The sequence below is a fragment of the Heterodontus francisci genome, chromosome 10, assembly GCF_036365525.1.
Source record: "Heterodontus francisci isolate sHetFra1 chromosome 10, sHetFra1.hap1, whole genome shotgun sequence".
NCBI classification, from domain to species: Eukaryota; Metazoa; Chordata; class Chondrichthyes; order Heterodontiformes; family Heterodontidae; genus Heterodontus; species Heterodontus francisci.
Window position 1 is genome coordinate 59363289 of NC_090380.1, and position 26594 is coordinate 59389882.

General features: G+C 40.7%; 1 protein-coding gene across 8 annotated transcripts in view; it reads left to right on the top strand.

Moving 5' to 3' along the window:
* Positions 1-26594, top strand: part of zbtb20 (zinc finger and BTB domain containing 20) — a 355462-nt gene that overhangs the window by 140226 nt on the left and 188642 nt on the right. For all 8 annotated transcript variants that reach the window (XM_068040588.1, XM_068040587.1, XM_068040591.1 and 5 more), the window contains one exon: positions 15227-15306. The gene's annotated coding sequence lies outside the window, so the exon portion shown is untranslated. The remainder of the gene's footprint in view (positions 1-15226; positions 15307-26594) is intronic.

A 26594-nucleotide genomic window follows, 5' to 3' on the forward strand; every position in this document is an offset into this window, starting at 1 on the left:
TCCTCATAACTGAAGTCCCTCACCCTGATAACATTTTGGTAAACCTCCTCTGTCTCCTTTTTTAAGGCTTTTACATCTTTCCTGAAGGGTGGTACCCAGATTTGTCCACTATGTACAGAGGCCGAGCCAGTGATTTATAAAATTCTAGCATGATTTCTTTGCTTTCATATTCTGTTCCTCTATTTATAAACCCAAGTAATCCATATGCTGTTTAACCACACAAAAATTTATAAAAATTGCAAAGAGTGATAGGTCCAAACCACCTTCCAGTTTGGAAAAAAACATCTGTACACTACCTGGTACTGAGCCAGTTTTATCCATACTGCTACTTTCCCCTTAGTTCCTTAGAATTCCATATTCTCAATAAGCCTCCTGTGTGGCATTTTGTCGAATGCTTTCCAAAAGTCCATATAAACATTTATTACATTACCTTGATCGATCTTCTCTGTTACATCATCAAAGAATTCAGTCGAGTTAGTCAGACGATCAGAGAAACTGTGTGATTGTAATGGGAGATCTGAATTTGCATGTAGACTGAGAGAAGCAGTTTAGGCAGCAAATATTTAAAATGTGTTTAGGACAGGTTTCTGGAACAATATGTTTCAGAACCAACAAGGGATAATGTCTTATAATAAAAACAGAGTGTGCTGGAAATACTCAGCAACTCTAGCAGCATCTGTTGAGAGAGAAACAAGTTAACATTTCAGGTCAATGGCCTTTCGAAACATTAACTCTGCTTCTCTCTCCACATATGCTGCCAGATGTGCTGAATATTTCAAGCACTTTCTGTTTTTATTTCAGACTTCCAGCGCCTGCATTATTTTGCTTTAACTCTATTTACTGTGGCATCTAACTTGTCAGCAAACTTCAATACACATCTCTTTATTCTGTCATCTAAGCTGTTGAGAAATATAGTTAAAAGATAAGGACTCAATACAGATCCCTGGGGGTCACCCCTGGGCACATCCTGCCAATTGGATGCATGCTCATTATCCCTACTCCCTGTCTCCTACCTCCTAACCAGTTCTCTACCCATTTCTATAAGTTGTCTCGAATTCATGCACTTTCATTTTGCTAACAACCTCTTCTGTGGAACCTTATTGGATGCTTTCTGGAAGTCCATGTCTGTAGCTTACATTTTCTTTTGGGCCTCCTTATCTCGAGAGACAATGGATACGCGCCTGGAGGTGGTCAGTGGTTTGTGAAGCAGCGCCTGGAGTGGCTATAAAGGCCAATTCTGGAGTGACAGGCTCTTCCACAGGTGCTGCAGAGAAATTTGTTTGTTGGGGCTGTTGCACAGTTGGCTCTCCCCTTGCGCCTCTGTCTTTTTTCCTGCCAACTATGTAGCTTACATAGGCACTCCGTTATCTACTATATTAGTGACGTCCTCAAAAAAGATCAACTAGGCTAGATTTGATTCACCTTTTGCAATTAATGTTGGATCTTCCTGATCAATTCGTTTTGATCCAAGTGTTCAGTTAGTCTGGGGGGAATTTTTAACTTCCAAGAGCGGGTGGGTGATTAAAGCGCTGAAATTAACAGCATGTCAGGAAGCCATCTCCAACCCACCAACTTCTACATTTAACTGCAATGCGTTTGGCTGCATGTGAGAAAACCCCCTCGAGAGAGAGGCAAGTTGCCAATTTAAATATGTCAACAGATAATTAACAGCTATTTTAACAGAGGTTTTCAACCTTAACTGTGGGTTCTTGGTTTCATGTGCATCCTGGAACTCGCCAGTGAAAGCAAGGCAACAGCACAGCAGCAATTATGATGACTGAAGAAATGACAGGCAAAAAGCCTCGAGTACTGAACCCTCACGTCTGCTTTCTTGTCTAAGTAAAAGGCTTTTGTTCACAGTACTTGTGCTCTTTCAGCACCTTGGAGGTGATTTCCACTATTTGAAGGTCACTTCAAATACATTAGAGGTTACTTACACTGCATTGAAGGTTTGCACATTTGACGTCCATTTTCCATCTGTTATATATCAGATCAGCATGGGTGCTGTACTTTATCTTGGACCTCAGGTGAGGACCAATTTGAGCAATAGCATCAGCTGCAGGGCCAGCAGCAGCATTCTCCTCACAGATGTGCTGCTCCACGGGAGAGGGGATGAGCATAGCAGTGCAGCTTGCAGGGGGTGAAACCTGCAACATAGGGGTGTCTGTAAGCAGAGAAACAGCTTCTTCGGCATGTCTGAACCTCAGGAGGCTCAGGTGGTTGCAGACATTTGCAGCCTTCTGGACGATGACCTGCTGCCAAGTGAACCTGTTGGCCACGCTTTGTCAATGTCTGTCAAAGTAACCACCACCCCAAACTTCTTTGCCTCAAGCTCATTCCAGTTATCTGCACAAGATTTTTCCAGAATATTGCAATTTGCCACCCACAAAATGCATCATCCAGGTGACTGCTGCCATATTTGCCAGGGCAGGTAATTATGCACACTTTACCACTGATGAGGCCAGTCAGAATGAGCAGGTGCTTGTGTTTGTAGCTCTGGCTGACTTCCTACAGGTGCATAGTGTGATTCACATGTGGCACTGCTTCCGGTGCTGTGGCATCACACTCCTGCTGCTAACCTGAACAGTTTCCAGCCATGCCTTGTGGCTCTCTGAGACAGGCTTTTTCCTCCCCCTGGCAGGGAAGAGTATCTCCCTGCAGCCCTTTGCACACTGCAGCATAAGGTAAGGGGGCATTTGTGGACTGAGGGGTAGGCTTGCTACATTGGGAATCCATTGGTACAGTTGCTTCCTCTTTTCCCCCACTTGCACAGTCCTTTGACTGTCAACTTCGCAGTTCATCTTTAAATAGGTCAGTTGAAATAGACAGATCGTCATCACGCCTACTCAAGCTAATTGGTCGGGAAGTGGGGAAGTTAGTTGCAAATCCAGTGGCTGGGTTAAAAAGCCGCTGACAAACAGAGTGCAAGTATTTCTGGGTTCCCATCGTGCTACTGGGCTCTCCTGCTCCTGGTGGATCAAAACTTTAAAATTCTGCCATCTGTCTCTAATAGGTTCACATTAAAGGTGCTTTATAAATTGTGCTGGTGATGGTAGCTGTTCCCCTTATTTTCATTCTGCATTGCCTGATGGCTCCAATCTACCTTGTAGTCTAAAGAGATGGCTAATGTATGAGGGCAAATGGTTAGGGTAGGGAACCTTCCTGACCTGGGATGAAGGTATTGCCATTTGGTCTTTTGTAGAGCACCATTTTTTTTCTGTTAAAACCAAAATAACTTGACAACAGTTTCTCTAAACAAACTGCATCCTTTATGAACTGAAACTTGCATCTTTTGCTCTCGGCCACTTGAGCCAGTATAGCTGGGGAAACAATGAAACCTGATGAGATTAACTTGCTTACTGGAAAGTACGATATTCACTGTGTCTGCCATCAATTCAGACTCTGGGATATATCACACCATTGAACATATTATACAAGCCAAGCTACAGTTCTGGATTTATTTGTAACTAACACAATTTGCAGAAGTAAAGCAACAACTTGTACTTAAGTTAGGACTTAAGACAGATCATAAATAGCCATTATACTGCGCACACTGGGTTGAGAAGAGTCTGCCAGTTTCTCTTTGTACATTCTTGATGAGATGGTTTGGTGGTATGTGTGTAAGTGGTGCATATTGAGGCCTGTACACGCAGAATGGCAGATAAACTGCACAAGCAAGCAGCTGAAGAGCAGTCACAATATTACGGATGATTAAGGTATGTATAATGAGGATGGGATACATTGGTTGGTATCAGTGATTGCTTTCAGCATTGTGACCTGCCTCAGTTGAAGCCAGTGTGGCAATCAAGAGTCTGGGGCTTAGCTGGAGGTTGGAAGTGACAGTATACCGGAGCAGTTAGATCAGGATTTACTTAGAGGTCATAGTACCGAGCATGTCTGGAGGCCAGAAATCCAAGGTTAGCCTCATGGATCCAAACAGGGGAGATCCCCACATCTGAGTCAGCTATGGCAGTTTCTCAAGAGTCGCACCTCATATTGTCTTTCACTCACTTTGCTGTGTCCCATGTACTGTGCTCCCATTCCTGTTCTGGCTAGTAATTTTGTACTATTGATACTCCAAAGCATTGTTGCACATTATATATCAGTACTACTACTGTACATTTGCAATGTTTATCCAATATTCCTGTTTATAGTGCGAGACAGATATTGGCAGACACTATTTCCAAGTCATGATCAAACTTGCATCATGCTCCAACAATTTAATCAAACATTCACCTGTATTTTATTTTGAGATAGAGGTCACCTCATATTTAAACCTGAATTAGTGCAGGTTAGACTATAAACCGGTGGGTAGGCCAGTAATATTTTTTATAAGGTATTAGAAATTTCAGAGAAGAAAAATACTGGTTAAGAATTTTGTGTGGTAATGAAAATGCAGTCTAATCTTATGAAAAGTATTTTTGCTGATGAAAATATTGAGATGCAAAATGTGAATAGTGTAAATTAGTAAAATCATAACTTTGAAGTCGACTGAAACCACCTGTTTCGTGTTGAATATTATCATGGAAGTAGATTATATTCAGTGTTCCTGCTAAACTGTGCACTTGCGCGGCCATGTAGGAGCCTGGAAGGCATCACACAGGAATTGTTTCTTGCTACATACCATGTGTGTAAAAAATATATATGTATAATTAAAGGTACCATTCATTAAAAAAACTGGCAGTGCACAACAACAAAATTTTACAGGGAACATTGATAATACCTCTGACAGTGTAGTGTTTCTCCTGCACTGCGCCCCCCCCCCCCCCCCCCCACCCAATACAGAACGTCATCTGACATTTACCCTGTGCAGCAGTAATAATGAACAATTTAATTTTATTGACTGCCACGAGGCCCCAATTTAACAATATTAAATACTAATGGTGGTAAATTGTAATGTTCGCTTAAAAAGCAAGGGTAATCTTTCAGAAGCATTCTAGAATTGGTCAGTACACTAAATTCTCTTTTACAAGCAAATGTAATTTAACATTTTGTTTTTTGAAACAATAATGTAACCTAAGTCACTTCCTTAATAACTATTTCTTTATAATGCCACATGTGATAAGTGTAAGGACAGATTTGAAATGAATAAATCAATGAATGGTTCCAGGGACGAAGGATTTTAGTTACAAGGTTAGGTTGGAAAAGCTGGGTTTGTTTTCCTTAGAACAAAGGCGATTGAGGGGAGGTTTAATAGAATTGTACAAGATTATGACAGGCTTAGATAAGTTAGACAAGGAAAAACTGTTCCCATTAACTGATGGTATAAGGAATAGAGAACACAGATTGAAAGTTTTGGGCAAAAGATGCAGTGGGTGATAATGAACTCTGCCCACAAGGGTGGTGCAAGAGGAGGTGATCAGTGACATCAAGAGGAAGTTGGATGGCCACCTGAGAGCAATAGACTTGCAGGGCTACGGGAATTGAGCTGGGGAGGGGGACTGACGGCATGGTTCCGTGGAGAGCCGGCATGGACTCGATGGACCAAATGGCCTCCTCTGTGCTGTAAATGATCTATGACTGTATGAATGGTGCAGTCACAAAGTACAATAAAACATTTTGTTGGAACTTTTTATAGGGACTTTTACAAAGTTTGCTGTTGTGCATTGAAGAATGGCACCGTTTCCATGAGTCAGTGATACTCATCGCTTTTTAAGATGATTATTTTTATCTTCCCTTTTTGGTGGGGTGAGGGGTACACCAGAGCTTTGTGGGATCATTTGGCCTCTAACTGTTGGCTTCACCCATTTAGAGAAAGCCTTTCCCAGCTGAAATAGGGTTCTGAGCCCCGCAGGAGTTAGGGTTGTTAAAAACTAGACCTTGTCCACACAGATCAGTAATCTGAATGACCAGATGGTTTTAAAAAGAGCTGTTCCTGTTCAAGTAAACAGCACTTCCTATTGGCTCACGGTATTGACAGTCTTTTGTCAGTTAGAGTAGTTTATTTTATAATTATGTAAAACCTATATCAGTCCACCTTGAACATTAACTTTCATTTGTAAATAGCCTTTAGCACTTAGAAATTAATATTCACGGATCAAATGTTATTTCACAGATCGTGACTGACAAAGTTAGCTGTGGGCATGACATTGAGAGTATGGTCCAAAGACTGATGGGAGAGCTGGAAATTTCTACAAATTTAAAGATGACATTTAAACCTAGCCAGAAATTAGAATGAAGCCATTTTAAGTGGGGAAGATAATTGCCATTTCATTGTAGTTTTGCAGTTTAAAATTAACAGTGGGAGCTGGGATGGAGTAGTATCAGAGTGCTGGAGAACCAACCGTTTCTTTCCATTGTTGCTGTGCTCCATTTCACTGGTGCTGAGATGTTTCAATGCCAACTTTTCTCTTCCTGCTCCTTCCCAGCTGGTGAGGCGGACTTTGAATACTTCAGGAGGACGTAGGCCGGTTAGCAGAATGAGCACACAGATTACAGATGCAATTAAATGTGGAAAAAAGTGCAGTAATGCATTTTGGAAGGAAAACAAGGACGAGGAGTATATTGCTGAAAAGATGGGGAAATGTTTGGATGAACAAAGGCTTAGAGTTTCATATACATTATTCCTTAAAATTGCAAGTGCAGTTGGATAAAGGTAGGCTTGAGATTCTGGTGCCAGTTTTGCTGTAGCAGAGTAGGTGAAGTAGAGACTTGATAGAAGTTATTAAATTATGAGGGATTTTAACAGTGACTAGGGAAAGACTATTTTCTTGGGTTAGAGTGAGGAAAGAGGTTAGGAGAAAATTGTTTACACAGAGTTGTTAGAGGCTGGTATACTTTGCCTGATGATAGTTGAGGCAGAGATTATTGTATCTATTAAAGGAAAGACAGATTAGCAGAGAAAGATGCAGGCCTGTGGGGAGAGCAAGACAGTGGAATTAATTTTGGATTGTTGTAGCAAAGAGCCAACACAGGTGCAATGGGCCAGATAGCTGCCTTCTGTGTTGTAAACTTAAATGGTTCTATAGATTTTATGGAATAAATATCTGGTGTTGGCTGAGTACTTAAATCTGTTTTCTTCATTAGGGGACATAGCAAATGAAAGTGGGAGCTCTAGCTGACTTCCTCCTGCCCACTTTACCTGAGTTACAACTTGGCCACTATTGTTTTTTGGGGCTGGGGGGGCTTCAAGATGTGAAGCACTGGCTACCATTGGAATGATTGGAGCCACTCTGAAAGGAAGAAAACTAGAATCAGCAGACTATTAGGCAGAACGATGACCTTTGACAGGTGGAAAAAAAACTAGACTTATAGGCGAGTACTTTGAATAGAAAATACTTTCCATTTAAAGAAAGAATACTGTTAAGTACTAAGTGGAGGAGGGATTTTATCTTCTTAGGGTAACTCTGTTAGAAGTTAAAAATTACACTGGATTACCTGACTCAGATGTGCAAACTTGTAACTGTCAAAATAGACAAACCCAATAAGGTTGTAAAAACAGTGTGAAAAAATGTGTCCCTAAAGTATTTGAGGGAGGCTTTGTGTGAAGAACTGAGAAAAAGCACTGAAAAACTGCATCCAAGATAAATATATTTAGATGGCAAACATACTACTTTAGCACCTAAGTTTGTGCAGCCAAACAGACCTAGAGCCTTAGTAATAAAAACTTTAATTTCAAGACAGAGAGCTCACCAAATTAGATCAAAGAGAGTTTGAAGAGGTGGAATGTCAAGGAAGAAAAATGCCTTGTAGTAAATGCTAATGATGATTTGCATTTATTTTGTTCTTTATGACATTAAGGGGTATCTGTGTTTCACATACAATAAATCACTTTGAATTGTAGTGACTGTTAGTAGGCAAACCTGGCAGAGAGATAGGTTAATTATCTAATGATTATCTAATATGTTTTTCTTATGATATTCATTGACAGAAGCATGTTGGTCAGGAAACTGGGAGATCTTCCTGTCATCTTCGATTGTGTGCCTTGAGTCCTGGAATGTGATTAAAACCCACGCCTTATTCAGTCGGTTAAAGACACTGATCACAAGAAGGGGAGGAAAAAAACTTCTGTCTTCTCTCAGAAAAATCTCCTTTCCAATCGGCAGATTAATAGGGGTTGAAAGACGAACACAGAACATTGAAGGACAAAGCAGTGCAAGGCTGTAATTACTGAGGAGTGCAGGGAAACAGCCCAAATATAAAGGGAAATAATAGGGTAGATGAATAAGAGAAAACAAAAATTTGCAATTATACAGGGTCTTTCACAATGTCAATATGTCCTAAATTGCTTCAGAGATATTGACGTACCTTTTGAAGCACAATCACTGTTCTAACACAGACAAAATATGGCAGCCAATTTTCAGGCAGCAAGGTCCCACAAAAACCATGAAATAAATCACCAATTAAGGTTTTTAGTGATTATAAACGGAAAGAGAAATGCTGACCAGACAGCGCTCTTCTTTGACATTGCACCTTTTATGACCAATTAAGATGGCAGTTTGAACCATGATTTAACATCTTCTCTGAAGGACATCACCTCCAACCATTCAGCAATCCCTCCATACTGCATTGGAGTGTCTATCAAAATTAAGTGCTCAAGTCTTGGAGCGGGATTTGAAGCCCTGATCTAAGTCAGATATGAGTGCATCTGAGCGCAGGCTGACACCTTGATGGTTAGAACATAAGGATTTTTAGGTGCGTGAACGTCCAGCAGATTCAAACAAGTCCACCTTTTTCATGAATCAACCCTATTTTCCCTTCTCATGCTGTCCGCCTCCTTGCTCAGATTCCTTTTTTCTCCAGAAATATATCTAGATATTGCTTGAGCACATTTATATGCTAAACAATGGAAGCAGCATGCTAGAGATAGAGCTGAGCGATCCCATAACCAATGGATCAAATCAAAGCTCTGCAGTCCTGCCACATCCAGTCATGAAAGGTAGTGGACAATTAAAGAACTAACTGAACGAGGAGGCTCCAAAAATATCACCATCGTCAATGATGGGGGAGCCAAGCACATCAGTGCAAAAGAAAAGGCTGAAGCATTGGCAGCCATCTTCAGCCAGAAGTGCCAAGTGGATGATCCATCTTGGCCTTCTCCTGAGGTCCCCACCATTATAGATGCCAGTCTTCAGCCATGTCGATTTACTCCATGTGATATCAAGAAAAGGCTGAAGGCACTGATACAGCAAAGGCTTTGGGCCCTGACAACATCCCAGCTGTAGTACTGAAGACTTGTGCTGCAGAACTAGACATGCCCCTAGCAAGTTGTTCCAGGACAGCTATAACACTGGCATCTACCTAACCATGAGGAAAATTGCCCAGGTGTGTCCTGTCCACAAAAAGCAGGACAAATCCAATCCAGCCAATTATCGCCCCATCTGTCCATTCTCAATCATCAGCAATGTGATGGAAGGTGTCATTGACAGTGCTATCAAGCTGCACTTGCTCATCAATAACCTGCTCACTGATGCTCAGTTTGGGTTCCACCAGGGTCACTCAGCTCCTGACCTCATTACAGCCTTGGTCCAAACATGGACAAAAGAGCTGAATTCCTGAGACGGGGTGAGTTGAGAGTGACTGCCCTTGACAATAATGCAGCATGTGACTGAGTGTGGCATCAAGGAGCCTTAACAAAATTGAAGTCAATGGGAGTCGGGGGAAAACTCTCTGCTGGTTGGAGTTATATTGAGCACAAAGGTTGTGGTTGTTGGAGGTCAATCATTTCAGCTCCAGGATATTGCCACAGGAGTTCATCAGAGTAGCGTACGAGGCCCAACCATCTTCAGCTGCTTTATCAATGACCTTTACTCCATTCTAAGGTCAGAAGTGGGGATGTTTGCTCATGTTGGCACAGTGTTCAATACCATTTGTAACTCCTCGATACTAAAGCAATCTGTGTAGAAATGCAGCAAGACCTGGACAATATCCAGGCTTTGGCGAATAAATGGCAAGTAATATTTGCGTCAAACAAGTGCCAAGCAATAAGTATCTCCACCCAGAGAGAATCTAACTATCTCCCCTTGACGTTCAATGGCATTACCGTCACTGAATGCCCTATTATCAATATCCTGGGGGTCTCTATTGACTAGAAACAGAACTGGACCAACCATATAAATACTGTGGCTAGAAGAGCAGGTCAGCGGCTGGGAATTCTGTTTTGAGTAACTCACCTCCTGACTCCCCAAAGCCTGACCACCATCTATGCAGCTAAAATCAGGGGTGTGATGGAATACTCTCCACTAGCCTGGATGACCGCAAACACTCACAAAGCTTGACACCATCCAGGACAAAGCAGCCTGCTTGATCATCGCCCCAACACCACCTTAAACATTCACTTCTTCCTCCACCGATGCACAGTGGCAGTAGTGTGTACCATCTACAAGATGCACTGCAGCAACTTTCCAACGTTCCTTCGACAGCACTTTCCAAACCTCTACCATCTAGAAGGACAAGGGCAGCAGATGCCTGGGAACACCACCACCTGCAAGTTCCCCTCCAAGTCTCACACCATCCTAACTTGGAACTATATTGCTGTTCCTTCATCGTTGCTGGGTCAAAATCCTGGAACTTCCTCCCTCAACAACACCACATGGACTGCACAGTTCAAGAATGCGCCTTACCACCACCACCTTCTCAAGGGCACTTAGGGATGGGCAATAAATGTTGGTCTTTCCAGCAATGCTCACGTCCCACAAATGAATTTTAAAAAAATCATCAGATGAGAATGTTCCACCTGACTTCACTTTTCACTCATAACTTGCTCACTTTTAAATTATTTTGTTGGTATTTGAATCTTTTTTCAGAGTGGATAACTTATCTTGATTAATTTTATCAATAGCTTTCATATAATTTTGAACATTTCAATTAGATCACTTAGTAGCGTCCTGTTTTAAAGAAAACATGACTGGCTTCCTTAAAGTTGTTTCATTGTAGGAATTCCTGATCGATACTTAAAAACAAACTTGCAAGTATTGGAAATTAAAAAAATACCCAGTGGATCCATCCACCTCTGAAAAGATAATGGTCCAGATTTTGCTGCCAAAATAATGGTGAGGTTAATGGTGCTATTTCTAATGTGTAAATTGTCCAGCAACTTATGGCAAGGATGAGATACCAAGTGAATTATGAATTACCATTTGCCAAGTTGCTGGACGGTTTGTGCCACTCCACCTTTAGCCTCGAAAAACGGCATCTCCCGCTCAACCTCCCTGTGAGTTTCAGGAAATTCCAGCATTTGCACATTAATTGCCAATTGAACTCATCACAAAAGGTTAGGACTGGATCTTAACAATTGATGTACCTTTTTAATAACAATATTTGCTTTCCTGCAATGCCACTCAAACTGTCCAGCCAGGAAGAGAACAATTAAAGCGGTGGAGTCTCATTCTGACAAGTAGTAAATTGCGAGATTTTAAAAAATCTTTTTTAAAATAAGTCTTTTGTTTCTGAATTTTTTGCTCTCTTTCTCAGTCCAGTCTTTCCCTGTCATTTATTTCTCTTTCTGTACTGATGTTGATATTAATTCACCCTAATGTCTTCTCTATCATTTCTGTTTCTTTCTCATTCCTTATATTTCATTGGTTAAGGCAACTGTTGGCACCCTCATTCACTAAGGTCCCAGATACTCTGTTGCCCTTGCCATGCTGTTATCCGCTAATACTTCTAGCAACTTGCAAGGCAAAAATGTTTCGAGCTGAAAGGTGAGCAAAGGTCTAACTAACTGGGTACAGTGCAAGATGACCTGCTCCAGCAAAATCTGGGCCGTTTTCTTTCAGGTGCAGACTCTTTGTTCGAAGTTTCGACATTAGAAATGTTAACCTAACTTTCCAGTTTAGAGATGGTAAAGATTTGTGCATTTCCAGCATTCTTTATTTTTATTTTAAGTTCCTGATGCCCTTCATTATTTTAGTTTTTAGTTTTAGAGGTACAGCACTGAAACAGGCCCTTCGGCCCACCGAGTCTGTGCCGACCATCAACCACCCATATATACTAATCCTACACTAATCCCATATTCCTACCACATCCCCACCTGTCCCTATATTTCCCTACCACCTACCTATACTAGGGGCAATTTATAAAGGCCAATTTACCTACCAACCTGAAAATCTTTTGGCTTGTGGGAGGAAACCGGAGCACCCGGAGAAAACCCATGCAGACACAGGGAGAACTTGCAAACTCCACACAGGCAGTACCCAGAATTGAACCCGGGTGGCTGGAGCTGTGAGACTGCAGTGCTAGCCACTGTGCCGCAAACAGTTTGTTGAGGCAAACAGGAATGGAAGCATGACAGAGAAATATCATGGAGGTGAACCACAGAGGAGATGGTGGAGTGACTGTATCAAAAGTAACAGAGATACCAAATGTGATGGCATGGTATAACACACTGTGGTCACTGTTATGTAAGATATTATTGATGATCTTGACTAGGGCGGTATCGGTCTTATGGAAAGGACAAACAAAAAACTGAAGGGATTTGGACACAGAGGGATGGAAAGATCAACATAGAGTTGGGTGGCAATGATGTGCTTTCAGACCTTGAAGTTGGCGAAGTCTATGTGTGTGTGTGAAAGGATAAGATTGAAGGAGGCCAGGAGGGTGGTGAATATTGGAATGGGGTCGAGGAGAAATTTAGTTGCAGGTCAAAATAACTCAGGACTAGGAATTGTTTCTGCAAAAACCAAATGAGGATAATTAGGATTTTTGTGGTATCTGTCTTCAGTGGTAATAGCATTCCTAGGACTGAATAACCTGAAGTGTGCGCAGTTCGGTAGATGGAAACTAACCAATGTCTTACGTGTCAGAAAAATTTTATATCATTGGCTTTCTGCATCATTTATGTTGACTGACCAAGAGGGTGGGCATGCACCTGGGCTGTGGACCAGTGCTTCCTTTGAACCAACCACATGAGGGATTTGGATGGGCCCAACGTAAGTTACATTTGACGTTGTCTGCCTCCAGCCAGTACCTCCACCTGTAGCCACAAGTGGAGCCACAATCTTCATTTTGGCAAGTAAGTAAAATTATGAGCAATGAACTACAATTAAAACACAATAGTTTGAACACTTGAGAGTGTTTGCTAGTCTATAAGATCTTTACTCGAGACCAATTTATTTATATTAATTTCAATGTTGTCCAATAAATTAGTCACTAGCCATAAGTGGCTAATTTAATTTTGATTCGTGAATAGGAACAATCATTGGGTATGTGATCTTTGATATTCATATTCACCCAACCTATGCATGTGTACTTTAACCTTTTGTGTGTATGTTGATAAAATGCTAAGAGGAAATGCAGAATGTGCAAGTGTTTTATGATAGTTGTGTGCACTCCTGGTTGTCTGCTAAAATGTAATTAGTGTCGGTGAAACACCAGACTTTGGCACCATGGAAACACAATAACATTGTCTGGAGATGAGAACTGTCATCATGGTTAACCTGCCCAATCAAAGTAACTACTCCAGGCCAACAGAAGAAAGCCAGCTGAACCGATAATGTACAACTCTAGTGGGACTTGTCATAGCAAAATGCAGTCAGCATCCAATCACATTTTCAATGTAGCGCTGGGACAGATCTGATATGACTCATGGGAGTCTACATTCTCAGCAATCACTCTAATGAAGTTTATGTACTTCCCACAACTGTTGGACAAAAAACTGCAAAGAATTGTGGTAAATGTTTGCTAAGTAAATGTACATGTGAAATACCTGTCCTGTGTGTAAGGCTTTTTCTACTAAAGTTAGTGCATGCCACTGGAACAGTGTTTCTGTCGTCCTGTGGTTAGTCAGCGATTTTTTTTTTTCTTTGGACGACATTGCATTCAGTTGGTTAAGTGAAAGGCTTGTTTTGTGCTATGATTTCTATGTAATAAGATATCACATACAGTTTTCCAGTGCTTAAGTTACTGCAACTGAGCACTGAAGTGGTGACTGAGTTTGTAATAAGATACCATAAATTCCAAGATAAACCTTAAACTTAGTCTAATATACAGCTTCTTATTCACTGTAAGCATAACGTTGCCCAGTGTTTAATTGAAATGGACAAATAATTGAGAGTCCTTGAAATGCATTTATGGTACAGTGATACTTAGGTACAGGAATTAAGCCAAGAATAGTATAAAAAGAAAAAAATCTAGTTTTGTTCACCAAGAAACCAGAAAATATAAAAAGAAACATGTTTTTATGTCTTGTGTGTCACTTTCTCCCAAGAAAATTCTGACAGATAATTGAGTTGGATAATTGGGAGTGTGAATGATGGAGGCTGCACTGCATATAATTTTTGTTTTGCGTTTGTTTTGCGTATGTTTACACAGGGCTGATTAATTCCAGTTTCATTGGAAGAAAGCAGATGAAGCATTTATCATAAATATACATTCTTGTATGAGCCTATATGGTACAATTATTACCTCAGGAACCTGACCCTGTTAATATTAAAGAGAAGATTCCAAAGCCACCTAAACGTGACTACAAAATATATATGCATACAAACTTGTTTTTAAGTTCTGATTTTTAACTTTTTTCTGGCTACTGTACTTAAAATACATAGAGAACAGTAAACACTTCAATGGCTTTGACGTGCTTTGGGATGGTCTGTGGTAAGGATAAGGGTTTGAAAGACACTGTATAAATACTAATTCTTCTAATTTTTAAAATTAAAATCAGTTATGATACTGAGTTTTGTTCCCTTCCACTTGTTTAGGAGTGGAGTATTATCTTCATTCAGCAATTGTAGTAGGAGGTGGTCTACACATCATTATTCAGTATATCATAATGGGCTGCATTAAAAATGATTACTTAATTAGATTCAGGTCAACTCACAAATCGAGAGTTAATTTTCTTCCATGGTATTTGTAGCCACATGCATCTTGGCCTGACAGATTACATGAATTAAAATGAAAGGTATGTTGTAGCAAATGACAACCCTGATCAATTCAATTGCAAAGTTACCTAGGCAGCTTCAAGATAACGATCTCCTGTTTTTTATATTCATCCCCGTGATGTGGCCATTGCTAGCAAAGCTGGCATTTATTGCCTATTATTAGTTGTCCTTGAGAAGGTTGTGGTGGATCTTCTTGAATCAGTCAGTATAATGAAGATGCCCCCACACTGCTGTTAGGTAGGGAGTTCCAGTATTTTGACCCAGTGGCAATGAAGAAATATATTTTTAAAACACTACACCCAACCATTAAAAGCAGCTAAATAAAATAAGCCACGTGTAATGTACACATCATATAGTTTAACATGGGGACAGTTAAATATATTTTAAAACGATTCATAATTCTCTTACAGATTATGTGAAGTTCCAGTTGAATTCAAGGTGGAATAGCGTTAAAGAGAATACAGCATTGCTGGAAGATACTCTTCGTACAGTAAGTATGTTTTTGTAAATAAAAAAGCTCTGTCAATTAGATTGAAATGATCAAACAGTGTTGCATTGCATATTTGTTTGACAAGGAAGCCAATGATTCTGTTAGCACTTAAATTTCCCTCATATACATACATGTTTTATCCGAATTTGCCTTCAGTTGCCCTGCAGGGGAAAGATGTAGACTAAGCATCTGATGAAATAAAATCATTGCTTGGGATGATGAAAAAAATTTAGACATTGAGTTGAATTATTTGTAGAGTTTCAAAATCAGAATCATTTGGATTAAGACACATTAAGGTTGTCCCTGGCTCTGCAGCTATAGGTTTCACAAACATCCTGAATAGTTCTAATTTTAATAAATACATGGATGTATGTAGCATGTGATCTGTTTATCATCTAGTTCAGACACCGCTCACATTTAGTGTACTTCATTATACCAACTGACTGTCTTGCTTCTCCAGCAAAACCTCCCTTCCCACTTCATCAGCTCCTGAACTCATATCTTTGTTCAGTTTTTCTGCTATCTTCTTTTCTCCCCTCTCTGAGCTACCGTGTCCATGAGACCCAGCTCTTGCTCCTTTAATGCCAGTCCCACTAAACTGTTGACCACCCAACTTTCCTTTCTTGCCCCTAAAACTGTGGTCCCCTTTCCTTCAGTTCCATGTTTAAATAGTTCTATCAAGTTCACACCCCTGCAAGAGCCAAAATGGCCCTAACCAAAATCACAAAAGATTGTGAATGTGTTGTATTGTCGCTACCTGGCTGCTCTGAGGACTTTGATAGAGTTAACTACGCCATCCAAAGCCTTTCATCTATTATCCAGAGCAGTTGGATTGCCCTCCTACTTCGCAGTTCCCGGCTCCAATTCTACAAACTATCATGGCTACACTAGCCATTTAAGTTCTTTGCCAGCCATCCTAGTGCCCTCACAATTTCCCCCAGATACATCACGGGCAGAGTGATAGTGAAGAACATGAGGGAGGGTGCAATTGGAGGGGAAGGGAGGGGATGAGAGAGATTTGGGAGGAGAGGGACAGATTGAGGGAGGAGTGAGAAAGAGAGGGACTGAGGGAAAAAAAGCACAGGAGGAAAAGAGAATAGCAGATAGAGGGGAGAATCATCTGACTCAGCAACATCACTGGACACCCACAGGTATATGATAAGCAATTTTCCATGGAATCGTGCAGCTCTTTGAAACAGTTATCCAGTTAGTCCCCTGCCCTGTTCTTTCCCAATAGCCTTGCATTTTTTTTTCTTTTCAAGTATATATCCAATTCCCCTTTCTCAAATGAAAACAGAAAGTGTTGGAAATACTCAGGGGGGTCAGGCAGCTTCTGTAGAGAGAGAAGCAGAGTTAACGTTTCAAGTCTGTGACCTTTCATCAGAACGCCTTTCATCCCTTTTTGAAAGTTACTATTGAATTTGCTTTCACCACCCTTTCAAGCAATGCAATCCAGATCACAACTCAATATTTTTTTAAAAATTGCTTCCCATCTCCCCTCTGTTTCCTTTATAGTACTTACTTCCTGCAACATTTTCCTGCTTTCTGTCAGGCCTTTCTTTTATCCTCAGATTTCAGGTTCTTATCCATATTTCTTATACTTAACCTCTCTTTGGCTTCCAACATGAGCAACGTGTCAAGCCTCCTTCAATAGTACCTTCCAAACTCACAACCTCTACCACCTAGAAGAACAAGGGCAGAGACGCATGGGAACACCATCAGTTGCAAGTTCCCCTCCAAGTCACACACCATCCTGACTTGGTACTATATCGCCGTTCCTTCACTTTTGCTGAGTAAAAATTCTGGAACTTCCTCCCTAACGGACTATGAGTGTACCTACACCACATGGACTGCAGTGGTTCAAGAAGGCAGTTCACCACCACCTTCTCGAGGGCAATTAGGGATAGGCAACAAATGCTGACCTTGCCAGCGATGCCCACATCCTAGGACCTATTTTTTAAAAAGGTCACTCGGGTTCTAATGCTCCTAGCTGCCAGTATGTGTCAACTAGTTTCAGGCGGCATTGTTCTCAACAGTTCGTGAGAATGTGCCTCTTGCCTGACTCAAATTTCTGCATCTTGCAACTTCCTGACTGTAGCTGCAGCTGACCAGTAGTACTGGAGCCGACCTCACATGCTTCCAGACCCACAATCCTTCATGGACTGGTCCGAACCCTCGGAATTCCACTTTCTGGTGCTTCCATTTCTGATTTCCATTTCCGACCGTCCACACTTCAATGTTTACAGACTTTATTGTCACCATTGAACATCCTCCTTTTACCACTTCCCTGCAGCCCTGAGACACTCCTACAGCTCTTGCATTTACACCAGCTGCTAGTCCTGTTCACAGCGACACCCTCCCCTAATCTCCAATGCCCTGTCACCTGCAGCCTAGTACTTATGAACATACGAATTAGAAGCAGGAGTAGGCCCCTCGAGCCTTTTCTGCCATTCAACAAGATCATGGCTGATCTGATTGTAACCTCAACTCCACATTGCTGCCTACACCCAATAACCTTTCACCCCTTTGCTTATTAAGAATCTATCTACCTCCGCCTTGAAAATCTTCAAAGATTCTGCTTCCACCGCCTTTTGAGGAAGAGCTCCAAAGACTCTCAACCCTCTGAGAAAAAATTTCTCCTTATCTGTCTTAAATGGGCGACCCCTCATTTTTAAGCAGTGACCCCTAGTTCTAGATTCTCCCACAAGAGGAAACATCCTTTCTACATCCACCCCGTCAAGACCCCTCAGATCTTACATATTTCTATCAAGTTGCCTCTTATTCTTCTAAACTTCAGTGGATACAAGCCTAGCCTGTCCAACTTTTCCTCATAAAACAACCTGCCTATTCTAGGTATTAGTCTAGTAAACCTTCTCTGAACTGCTTCCAGTGCATTAACATCCTTCCTTAAATAAAGAGACCAATACTGTACACAGTACTCTAGATGTGATCTCACCAATGCCCTGTATAACTGAAGCAAAACCTCCCTACTTTTATATTCAATTCCCCTTGCAATAAATGATAACATTCTATTCGCTTTCCTAATTACTTGCTGTACCCGCGTACTAACCTTTTGTGTTTCATGCACAAGGACACCCAGATTCCTCTGCATCTCAGAGCTCTGTAATCTCTCACCATTTAGATAATATGCTTCCTTTTTATTCTTTCAACCAAAATGGACAACTTCACATTTTCCCACAGTATACTCCATTTTCCAGGTCTTTGCCCACTCACTTAACATATCTATATCCCTTTGTAGCCTCCTTATGTCCTCTTCACAAGTTACTTTCCTACCTATCTTTGTGTCATCAGAAAATTTAGCAAGCATACCTTTGGTCCCTTCATTCATGTCATTTATGTAAATGGGATAAAGTTGAGGCCCCAGCACTGACCCCTGTGGCACACCACTCATTACATCTTGCCAACCAGAAAATGACCCATATATGCTGACTCTCTGTTTCCTGTTTGCTAGCCAATCTTCTAATATTTTACCCCCTACACCATGAGCTTTTATTTTCCACAATAACCTCTGATGTGGCACCTTATCAAATGCATTCTGGAAATCTATGTACGGTGTGTCCACCGGTTCCCCTTTATCCACAGCACATGTTAATTCTTCAAAGAACTCCAATAAATTGGTTAAACATGATTTCCCTTTCATAAACCATGTTGACTCTGTCTGATCACCTTGAATTTTTTAAGTGCCCTGCTATAACGTCTTTAATAATAGCTTCTAACATTTTCCCTATGACAAGATGTTAAGCTAGCTGGCCTGTAATTGCCTGCTTTCTGTCTTCCTCCCTCTTGAATAAAGGAGTTAGATTGGTTATTTTCCAATCTAATGGAACCTTCACCAAATCTCGGGAATTTTGGAAAATTAAAACCAACGCATCAGCTATTTCACTAGCCACTTCTTTTAGGACCCTAGAATGAAGTCCATCAGGACCCGGGGATTTGTCAGCTTGCAGCTCCCATCAATTTGCTCAGTACCACTTCCCTGGTGATTCTAATTTTCTTGAGTTCCTCCCTCCCTTCCATTTCCTGATTTACAGCCAATTCTGGCATGTTACTTGTATCCTCTATGGTGAAAACCGATGCAAAATACCTGTTCAATTCATTTGCCATCTCCTTATTTTCCCTTATTAATTCCCCAGACTCACTTTCTATAGGACCAATGCTCACTTTGTTAACTCTTTTTTCTTTTTTAATTATCTATAGAAACTCTTACTATCTGTTTTTATATTTCTAGCCAGCTTTCTCTTGTACTGTAATTGTTCCCTCCTTATTAATCTTTTAGTCGTTCTTTGCTGCTTTTTATATTCTGTCCAATCTTCTGACCTGCCACCCATCTTTGTGCAATTATATGCTTTTTCTTTAAGTTTGATACTATGTTTAACTTTTTTAGTTAACCACAGAAGGTGGGTCCTCCCCTTGGAACTTTTCTTTCTCGGAATGTATCTATTCTGTGTATTCTGAAATATCCCCTTAAATGTCTGCCCCTGCATCTCTGTTGACCTTAACCTAATTAGCCAATTCACTTTAGCTAGCTCTGCTTTCATGCCCTCATAATTGCCCTTACTTAAGCTTAAAATACTAGTCTTTGACCCAGTCTTCTCTCCCTCAAACTGAATGTAAAATTTAATTATATTATGATCGCTGCTACCTAGGGGTGCCTTCACTATGAGGTCATTAATTACTCCTATCTCATTGCACAATACCAGGTCTAATGTAGCCTGCTCTCTGGCTCCAGAATGTGCTGTTCTAAGAAACTATTCCGAAAACATTTTATGAACACCTCATCTTGGCTACCTTTGCCCATCTGATTTTTCCAGTCTAGATGTAGATTAAAATCCCCCATGATTATCACCATACCTTTCTGACAAGCTCCCATTATTTCTTCCTTTATATCCCATCCTACCACGTGGTTAATGTTAGGGGGCCTGTACACCACTCCCACAAGTGACTTCTTACCTGTAGCATTTCTTATCTCGACCCAAACCACTTCTACATCCTGGTTTCCTGAACTTGAGTCATCCCTCTCTATTGTGCTAATATCATCATTAATCAACAGAACCACCCCTCCACCTTTTCCTAGCTTCCTGTCCTTCCTAAATGTCATGTTCCCTTCAATATTCAGGTCCCAATCCATGATATCCTGAAGGCATGACTCTGTTATGGCTATCAGACCGTACTTATTCATTTCTATATGCACTATCAGTTCATCTGTTTTGTTTTGAATGCCAGATACAGAGCCTTTAGTTTTGTCCATTTATTATTTTTGTCACCTCTAACTTAGCTGCTGATTTACTCAAAAGTACTTCGCTGGCTGTAAAGCACTTTGAGACGACCGGTGGTTGTGAAACGTGCTCTATAAATGCAAGTCTTTTTTTTCTTGAAGAGACTGAGTCAATCATTGACATGATATTTGTGTCTTGTAGGAGTACTGCAACAGAATAAATCTTCTAATCTGTATTGTCAGTAATACATTGCATCATAACTCATCCACAACACAGTAAGAGTTAAATACCGGTTGAGCAAATATTCCCTTTAACCAAATGTTCCCATTAGCTGGGTATCTATTAACTGGCATGTACTGTACTATCTGAATGCAATCTCTTATAGATTAAATGCTCTTGCACACACATTTCTGCAGTATACAGAAATGCTGGTTAATACAGTTTTGTATTAATGGATTAAAGTGTTCCTTGTTTGTTGGTTCATTGGAATGTTCTATTTGCATAATATGTGAGAAGATGTGCAGACTCCAAAAGCAGAAATGAAGGCAATTTTGGTTGCCCTGTAGATTGATTTTCAGAAACAATGTTCTTTGTATATGATAACTAGGTATGTTAATGTTGGATTAAATGATACCGTTCTTTTTCACTACCATTACAATTATAGTCAAAATGGAAATAATATATTTTGGAACAAAGTATACTTCAAGATGATAACCTGTAAAGTTATTAATGGTTAAGTGACACAGTTTTATACTTTTGTCCTGTTTCTGTCTATTTTAGTCTAATTTAGGAACAGTTCAGAAACTAGTCCTATCTATGCATCATTACAGCAGACTTTTTTCTCGAGGCCCCCTGCTGGGCATCTAATCGGCACTTGTACTTGAGGTCAGGCACATTACACCTGTGATGAGAGGTTCCTACAATTTTCTTCTACCAAACCATAAGCAGTGCCTAAGCGTAGTCGGTCACAAGTGACCCATAGATGCAATAGAAAGGAAAATCCATCCTCCGATAGCTAATAATTTCAGATAGTTATTTTTTTTTTAAATTGTGAAAACTATTTCACTGCATGGAATGAAAAATACAATTTTGTTGATTTTGGTAATTTAAAAAAAAATCAAAAAATTGAAATCTGTATAAACGGTGCTAAGGTAATGATTGTTGCATCGAAATGTTGTGGGAACACTATAGTGATATCCTTGTACTTACTTAGCTTTGTGTTGACAACATTACCCTAAAGATTATGGGATAGAGCCTGAAGGAGAAGAGCATTAACAAGGACACTTTAGGAATAGTATAAGATAGAAATAGGCATGGAGATCTTCCTTTGCACATATAAACCCATACAGTGAGTTTTCAAGAACTATGTTACTATGGGCGGCATCACAGCCAAGCCCAGTCTTTTCCTGCCTAATCATAACAAAACCAAAAGGTCTAGCAGCTAACTGGCCTGAAGAGAAGAACTCCTTCTATGGCTCTAATCTGCAACGTTCTTGGTAAAGAACTTTACACTGTAGTTATATTTTGCTTGACAATTTTGACCAACATCAAGTTTTATCACCAGCATGTATGTTGGGCTGTCCATTCTCTGGACTCAAATAAGCCCTTGGTCTGAATGGTGGCCTTCGGAATCAATCTCATGATGTGTGACTTCAAACTTTCCTGCAAATGGCATCTTGATCTTTCTTAGTGACATTTCAACCTTTTCTTTGAAACATTGCTCATGTTTGCCCTATTCCAAAGCAAGATAATCATTTTACCTTTCTAACTGTCCTATTGTCCTTAAATGAATACTTTACTTTTTAAAATTTGCAAGCTGTTTTTAAATCTTACATTATCCATCACTGTTAAAATTCTGATCTCGTCCACGATCACCAATGTAGTTGTGAGCATATTTTCAGTGGTCGTGATTCTGAAGAACATGTTCGTTTTTGAACGCTTTGGTAAATTCTCTGTCATGACTATGGCTTTTTCCAAATCCTTTCTTGGAGTTCTACATTCCTACCAAGCCTATATTCATATTCGTGGCTATATCGTGTCTTTGAAATTGTGCTGTGAGTGATCATTCATGCTCTTTACTCTTTATCCTTTAACTCAAGGGTTTTAATTGCTCAGTTTGTTCATGTCAATAGCATCCTGAACTGAACATTGCATCCTATCCACAGTTTTGTTGATTATTTATATTCTATATTCCCTTCATATTTCAGGGATAGTGCAGGAAAATGGTGTTGATGTAGAAAATCAGCCATAATGTCATTGAGTGGCGGAGTGCGCTCGAAGGGCTGAATGGCCTACTCCTGCTCATATTTCTTATGTTCTTATTTGGCCTCAGTGTGAATAGCCTCCAGTCCTATTGCAGTGCAATGGCTCAATTGCAACATCTTGATCTATTTAGTGCATCCAACTGGGCAATAAAGAAATCTTAATTTATTTTTTCAAAGGAAGTTTCTTCATGTTACTTGCTAGCAAGGAAACTGCTATCACCTCTTTAACTTTGTTGGCTGAACTCTTAAACCATCTCCATCAAAATTCTTAGCTTCATCAGCTCCTCTGACCTAAACTTCTCCATTGCTTAAGTTTAGCTTCCTGTTACACACCAAACACATAAAGGGTGATTTTTTTAATATATATATATATATATATATATATATATAACATACAGACTTACTGACGTACTGACCTGCAGAAAGGAAGCAGTTAAAATGGAGCAGTTCCATTTCTCGCTCTGTGCCTGCTACTCTATAATTTTAACACTGCTGGCTTTGGTGCCAGATGAGGCTCCTTTCTAAATGCAAATCAAGGTGCCATGACGTACATAGGTTCCTGATGGAATTTTAACCTGGTCCTGAGCTTACCTGCCAAATGTGATGGTTTGGTTGGTTTTGTTTAGAGGAAGAGAGTGATTTTTTTTTTATTGAAGTACCGGTTGTCAATATTTATATTGTACGTGTGTGTGTAACTCAGACATTTGAGCAATTTAAACTGTGACTCATACTTGATCAGTATTTTTGTGATAAAATTTAATTTCCTTTCTTTCGTAGAGACTGGGTGAGTTGGAGTGCCCCTCTGAGCTCCTTGAAGTAAGTCCCAGCCTCAGCTGCCACAGGCTCCCTGCCCCTAGCTACAAAACCCTTGGAATACCTTTCCCCATCCCGGACTTGCCTTATGGCTGACAACTTTCTTCTGATGCTGGTGGTTAGGCCGAGGCTGCTCGATGTTTCACCCTCACTTAGGCTTTCTGCCGGAAGCAGCTGAGCAACATGATTGGAATAAGGCGCAGAGTTAAAATCTGCCAAACATCCTCCTCCCATTCCCACACAGGGATGTGGTCCGCTCCACCACGATTTTAAATTGGCCCTTTAATTTCCCCTCAACAACTCTTAATTTTCTATAAGTATGTGTGATATTATTACATTTGTGTTTTGCAATCCCAGAAAGGATACGAGAAAAAGCTTGCATTTTTAAAATTATGGCTTTGTGAAGCTCTTGGGACATTCATTTACACTAAAACAATATATAAATATGTTATCTTGTGATACTGAACCACTAGGACTGCTAATTTTTTCATAAGGTGTCACCTTGTTTTCTATTCATTCATGGGATGTGGGCGTCGCTGGCTAGGCCAGCATTTATTGCCCATTCCTAATCGCCCTTGAGAAGGTTGTAGTGAGCTGCCTTCTTGAACCGCTGCAGTCCATGTGGGGTAAGTACACCCACAGTACTGTTAAGAAGGGAGTTCCAGGATTTTGACCCAGCGACAGTGAAGGAACGGCGATATAGTTCCAAGTCAGGATGGTGTGTGACTTGGAGGGGAACTTGCAGGTGGTGGTGTTCCCATGCATTTGCTGCCCTTGTCCTTCTAGTTGGTAGAGGTCGCGGGTTTGGAAGGTGCTGTCTACGGAGCCTTGGTGCGTTGCTGCAGTACATCTTGTAGATGGTACGTACTGCTGCCACTGTGCATTGGTGGTGGAGGGAGTGAATGTTAGTGGATGGGGTGCCAATCAAGTGCGCTGCTTTGTCCTGGATGATGTCAAGCTTCTTGAGTGTTGTTGGAGCTGCATCCATCCAGGCAAGTGGAGAGTATTCCATCACACTCCTGACTTGTGCCTTGTAGATGGTGGACAGGCTTTGGGGAGTCAGGAGATGAGTTACTCGCCACAGGATTCCTAGCCTCTGACCTGCTCTTGTAGCCACGGTATTTATATGGCTACTCCAGTTCAGTTTCTGGTTAAGGGTAGCCCCCAGGATGTTGACAGTGGGGGATTCAGCGATGGTAATGCTATTGAATGTCAAGGGGAGATGGGTAGATTCTCTCTTGTTAGAGATGGTCATTGCCTGGCACTTGTCTGGCGCGAATGTTACTTACCACTTATCAGCCCAAGCCTGGATATTGTCCGGGTCTTGCTGCATTTCTACACGGACTGCTTCAGTATCTGAGGAGTTGCAAATGGTGTTGAACATTGTGCAATTATCAGCGAACATCCCCACTTCTGATCTTATGATTGATGGAAGGTCTTTGATGAAGCAGCTGAAGATGGTTGGGCCTAGGACACTACACTGAGGAACTCATGCAGTGATGTCCTGGAGCTCAGATGATTGACCTCCAACAACCACAACCATCTTCTTTTGTGTTAGGTATGACTCCAACCGGTGGAGAGTTTCCCTCTGATTGACTCCAGTTTTGCCAGGGCTCCTTGATGCCATACATGGTCAGCTGCTGCCTTGATGTCAAGGGCAGTCACTCTCACCTCCCCTCTTGAGTTCGGCTCTTTTGTCCATGTTTGAACCAAGGCTGTGATGAGGTCAGGAGCTGAGTGGCCCTGGTGGAACCCAAACTGAGCGTCACTAAGCAGGTTATTGCTAAGCAAGTGCAGCTTGATGGCACTGTTGACGCCACCTTCCATCACTTTACTGATGATTGAGAGTATACTGATGGGACGGTAATTAGCCAGCTTGAACTTGTCCTGCTTTTTGTGTACAGGACATACCTGGGCAATTTTCCACATTGCCGGGTAGATGCCAGTTTTGTAGCCGTACTGGAACAGCTTGGCTAGGGGTGCGGCAAGTTCTGAAGCACAGGTCTTCAGTACTGTTGCCGGAATATTGCATGTATGGTACAACAGTACCGTAGACATGAGAATGAAGGTGAATGGTGAGTGTGATAGAAGTAGAATAATAAATTGAATCAACTTTTTGTTTGATGTAAGGTTTGATTTATTTCAGATAGGAAGAGACTGGTGTTAACAAGTTGTACAAGAAGCCAGTAGTATCAGGCAAGGCTTCATTCTGTGAGAATTCTAGGAGAGAATCAGGAAGTTAGATAATGGAATTCTCACCTTATTTGGAAAGTATGGCTTCTGTGCATTGTGGTTTGGTATCTTCTGTTTAGAGGAAAGGAGTGTTTTTTCTTCTAATTAGAGTACTGGTTGTCGTATGGATATGGTACCTGTGCATGAACCACAGAACTTTTGACTAGTTTACATCTATGACTCACATTTGATTCTAAACTACCAAGAGACAGGTGAGTATTTTTGCACTGAAAATTAATTTAAACCAGCTATCATTATTTTCTGTATCAAATTATTAATTCATCCCAAATTCATACTAGAGGAGGAAATGCATAACATTTACTTTATCTTACAATCTAGTTGGTCATCATGACTTAAATTTGCAATTAGCAAAATATTCCTGGCATAAATGAGGTTTTCGCTCCATTTACCTGGCAATACTTTTGTCAATCCAGAGTATCCTTATACTGTCCATCCATCTATATGTTTCCAGGTTTACTTATATAGATTTTATCTGTTGAGCCTTTGCTTTTCTTTGTCTTGGTATGCTATGGTGATGGTCTAATTTTTCATAGTTTATTGCTGCTCTTTTCTCCTCTGAAAGTTCCTGGAAATAATAGAGAAGCAGATCGCTGAACATAGAAATCCCTAGTGTTATGGTCAAGTGAGGAGGGGCTGAAGGGCTTCCCTCTTTTCTCTCTCCTTGTTAGACCACAACTGGTTTAATTCTTTTTTAAAGTGGATGTACTGGCCAATTCAGTAG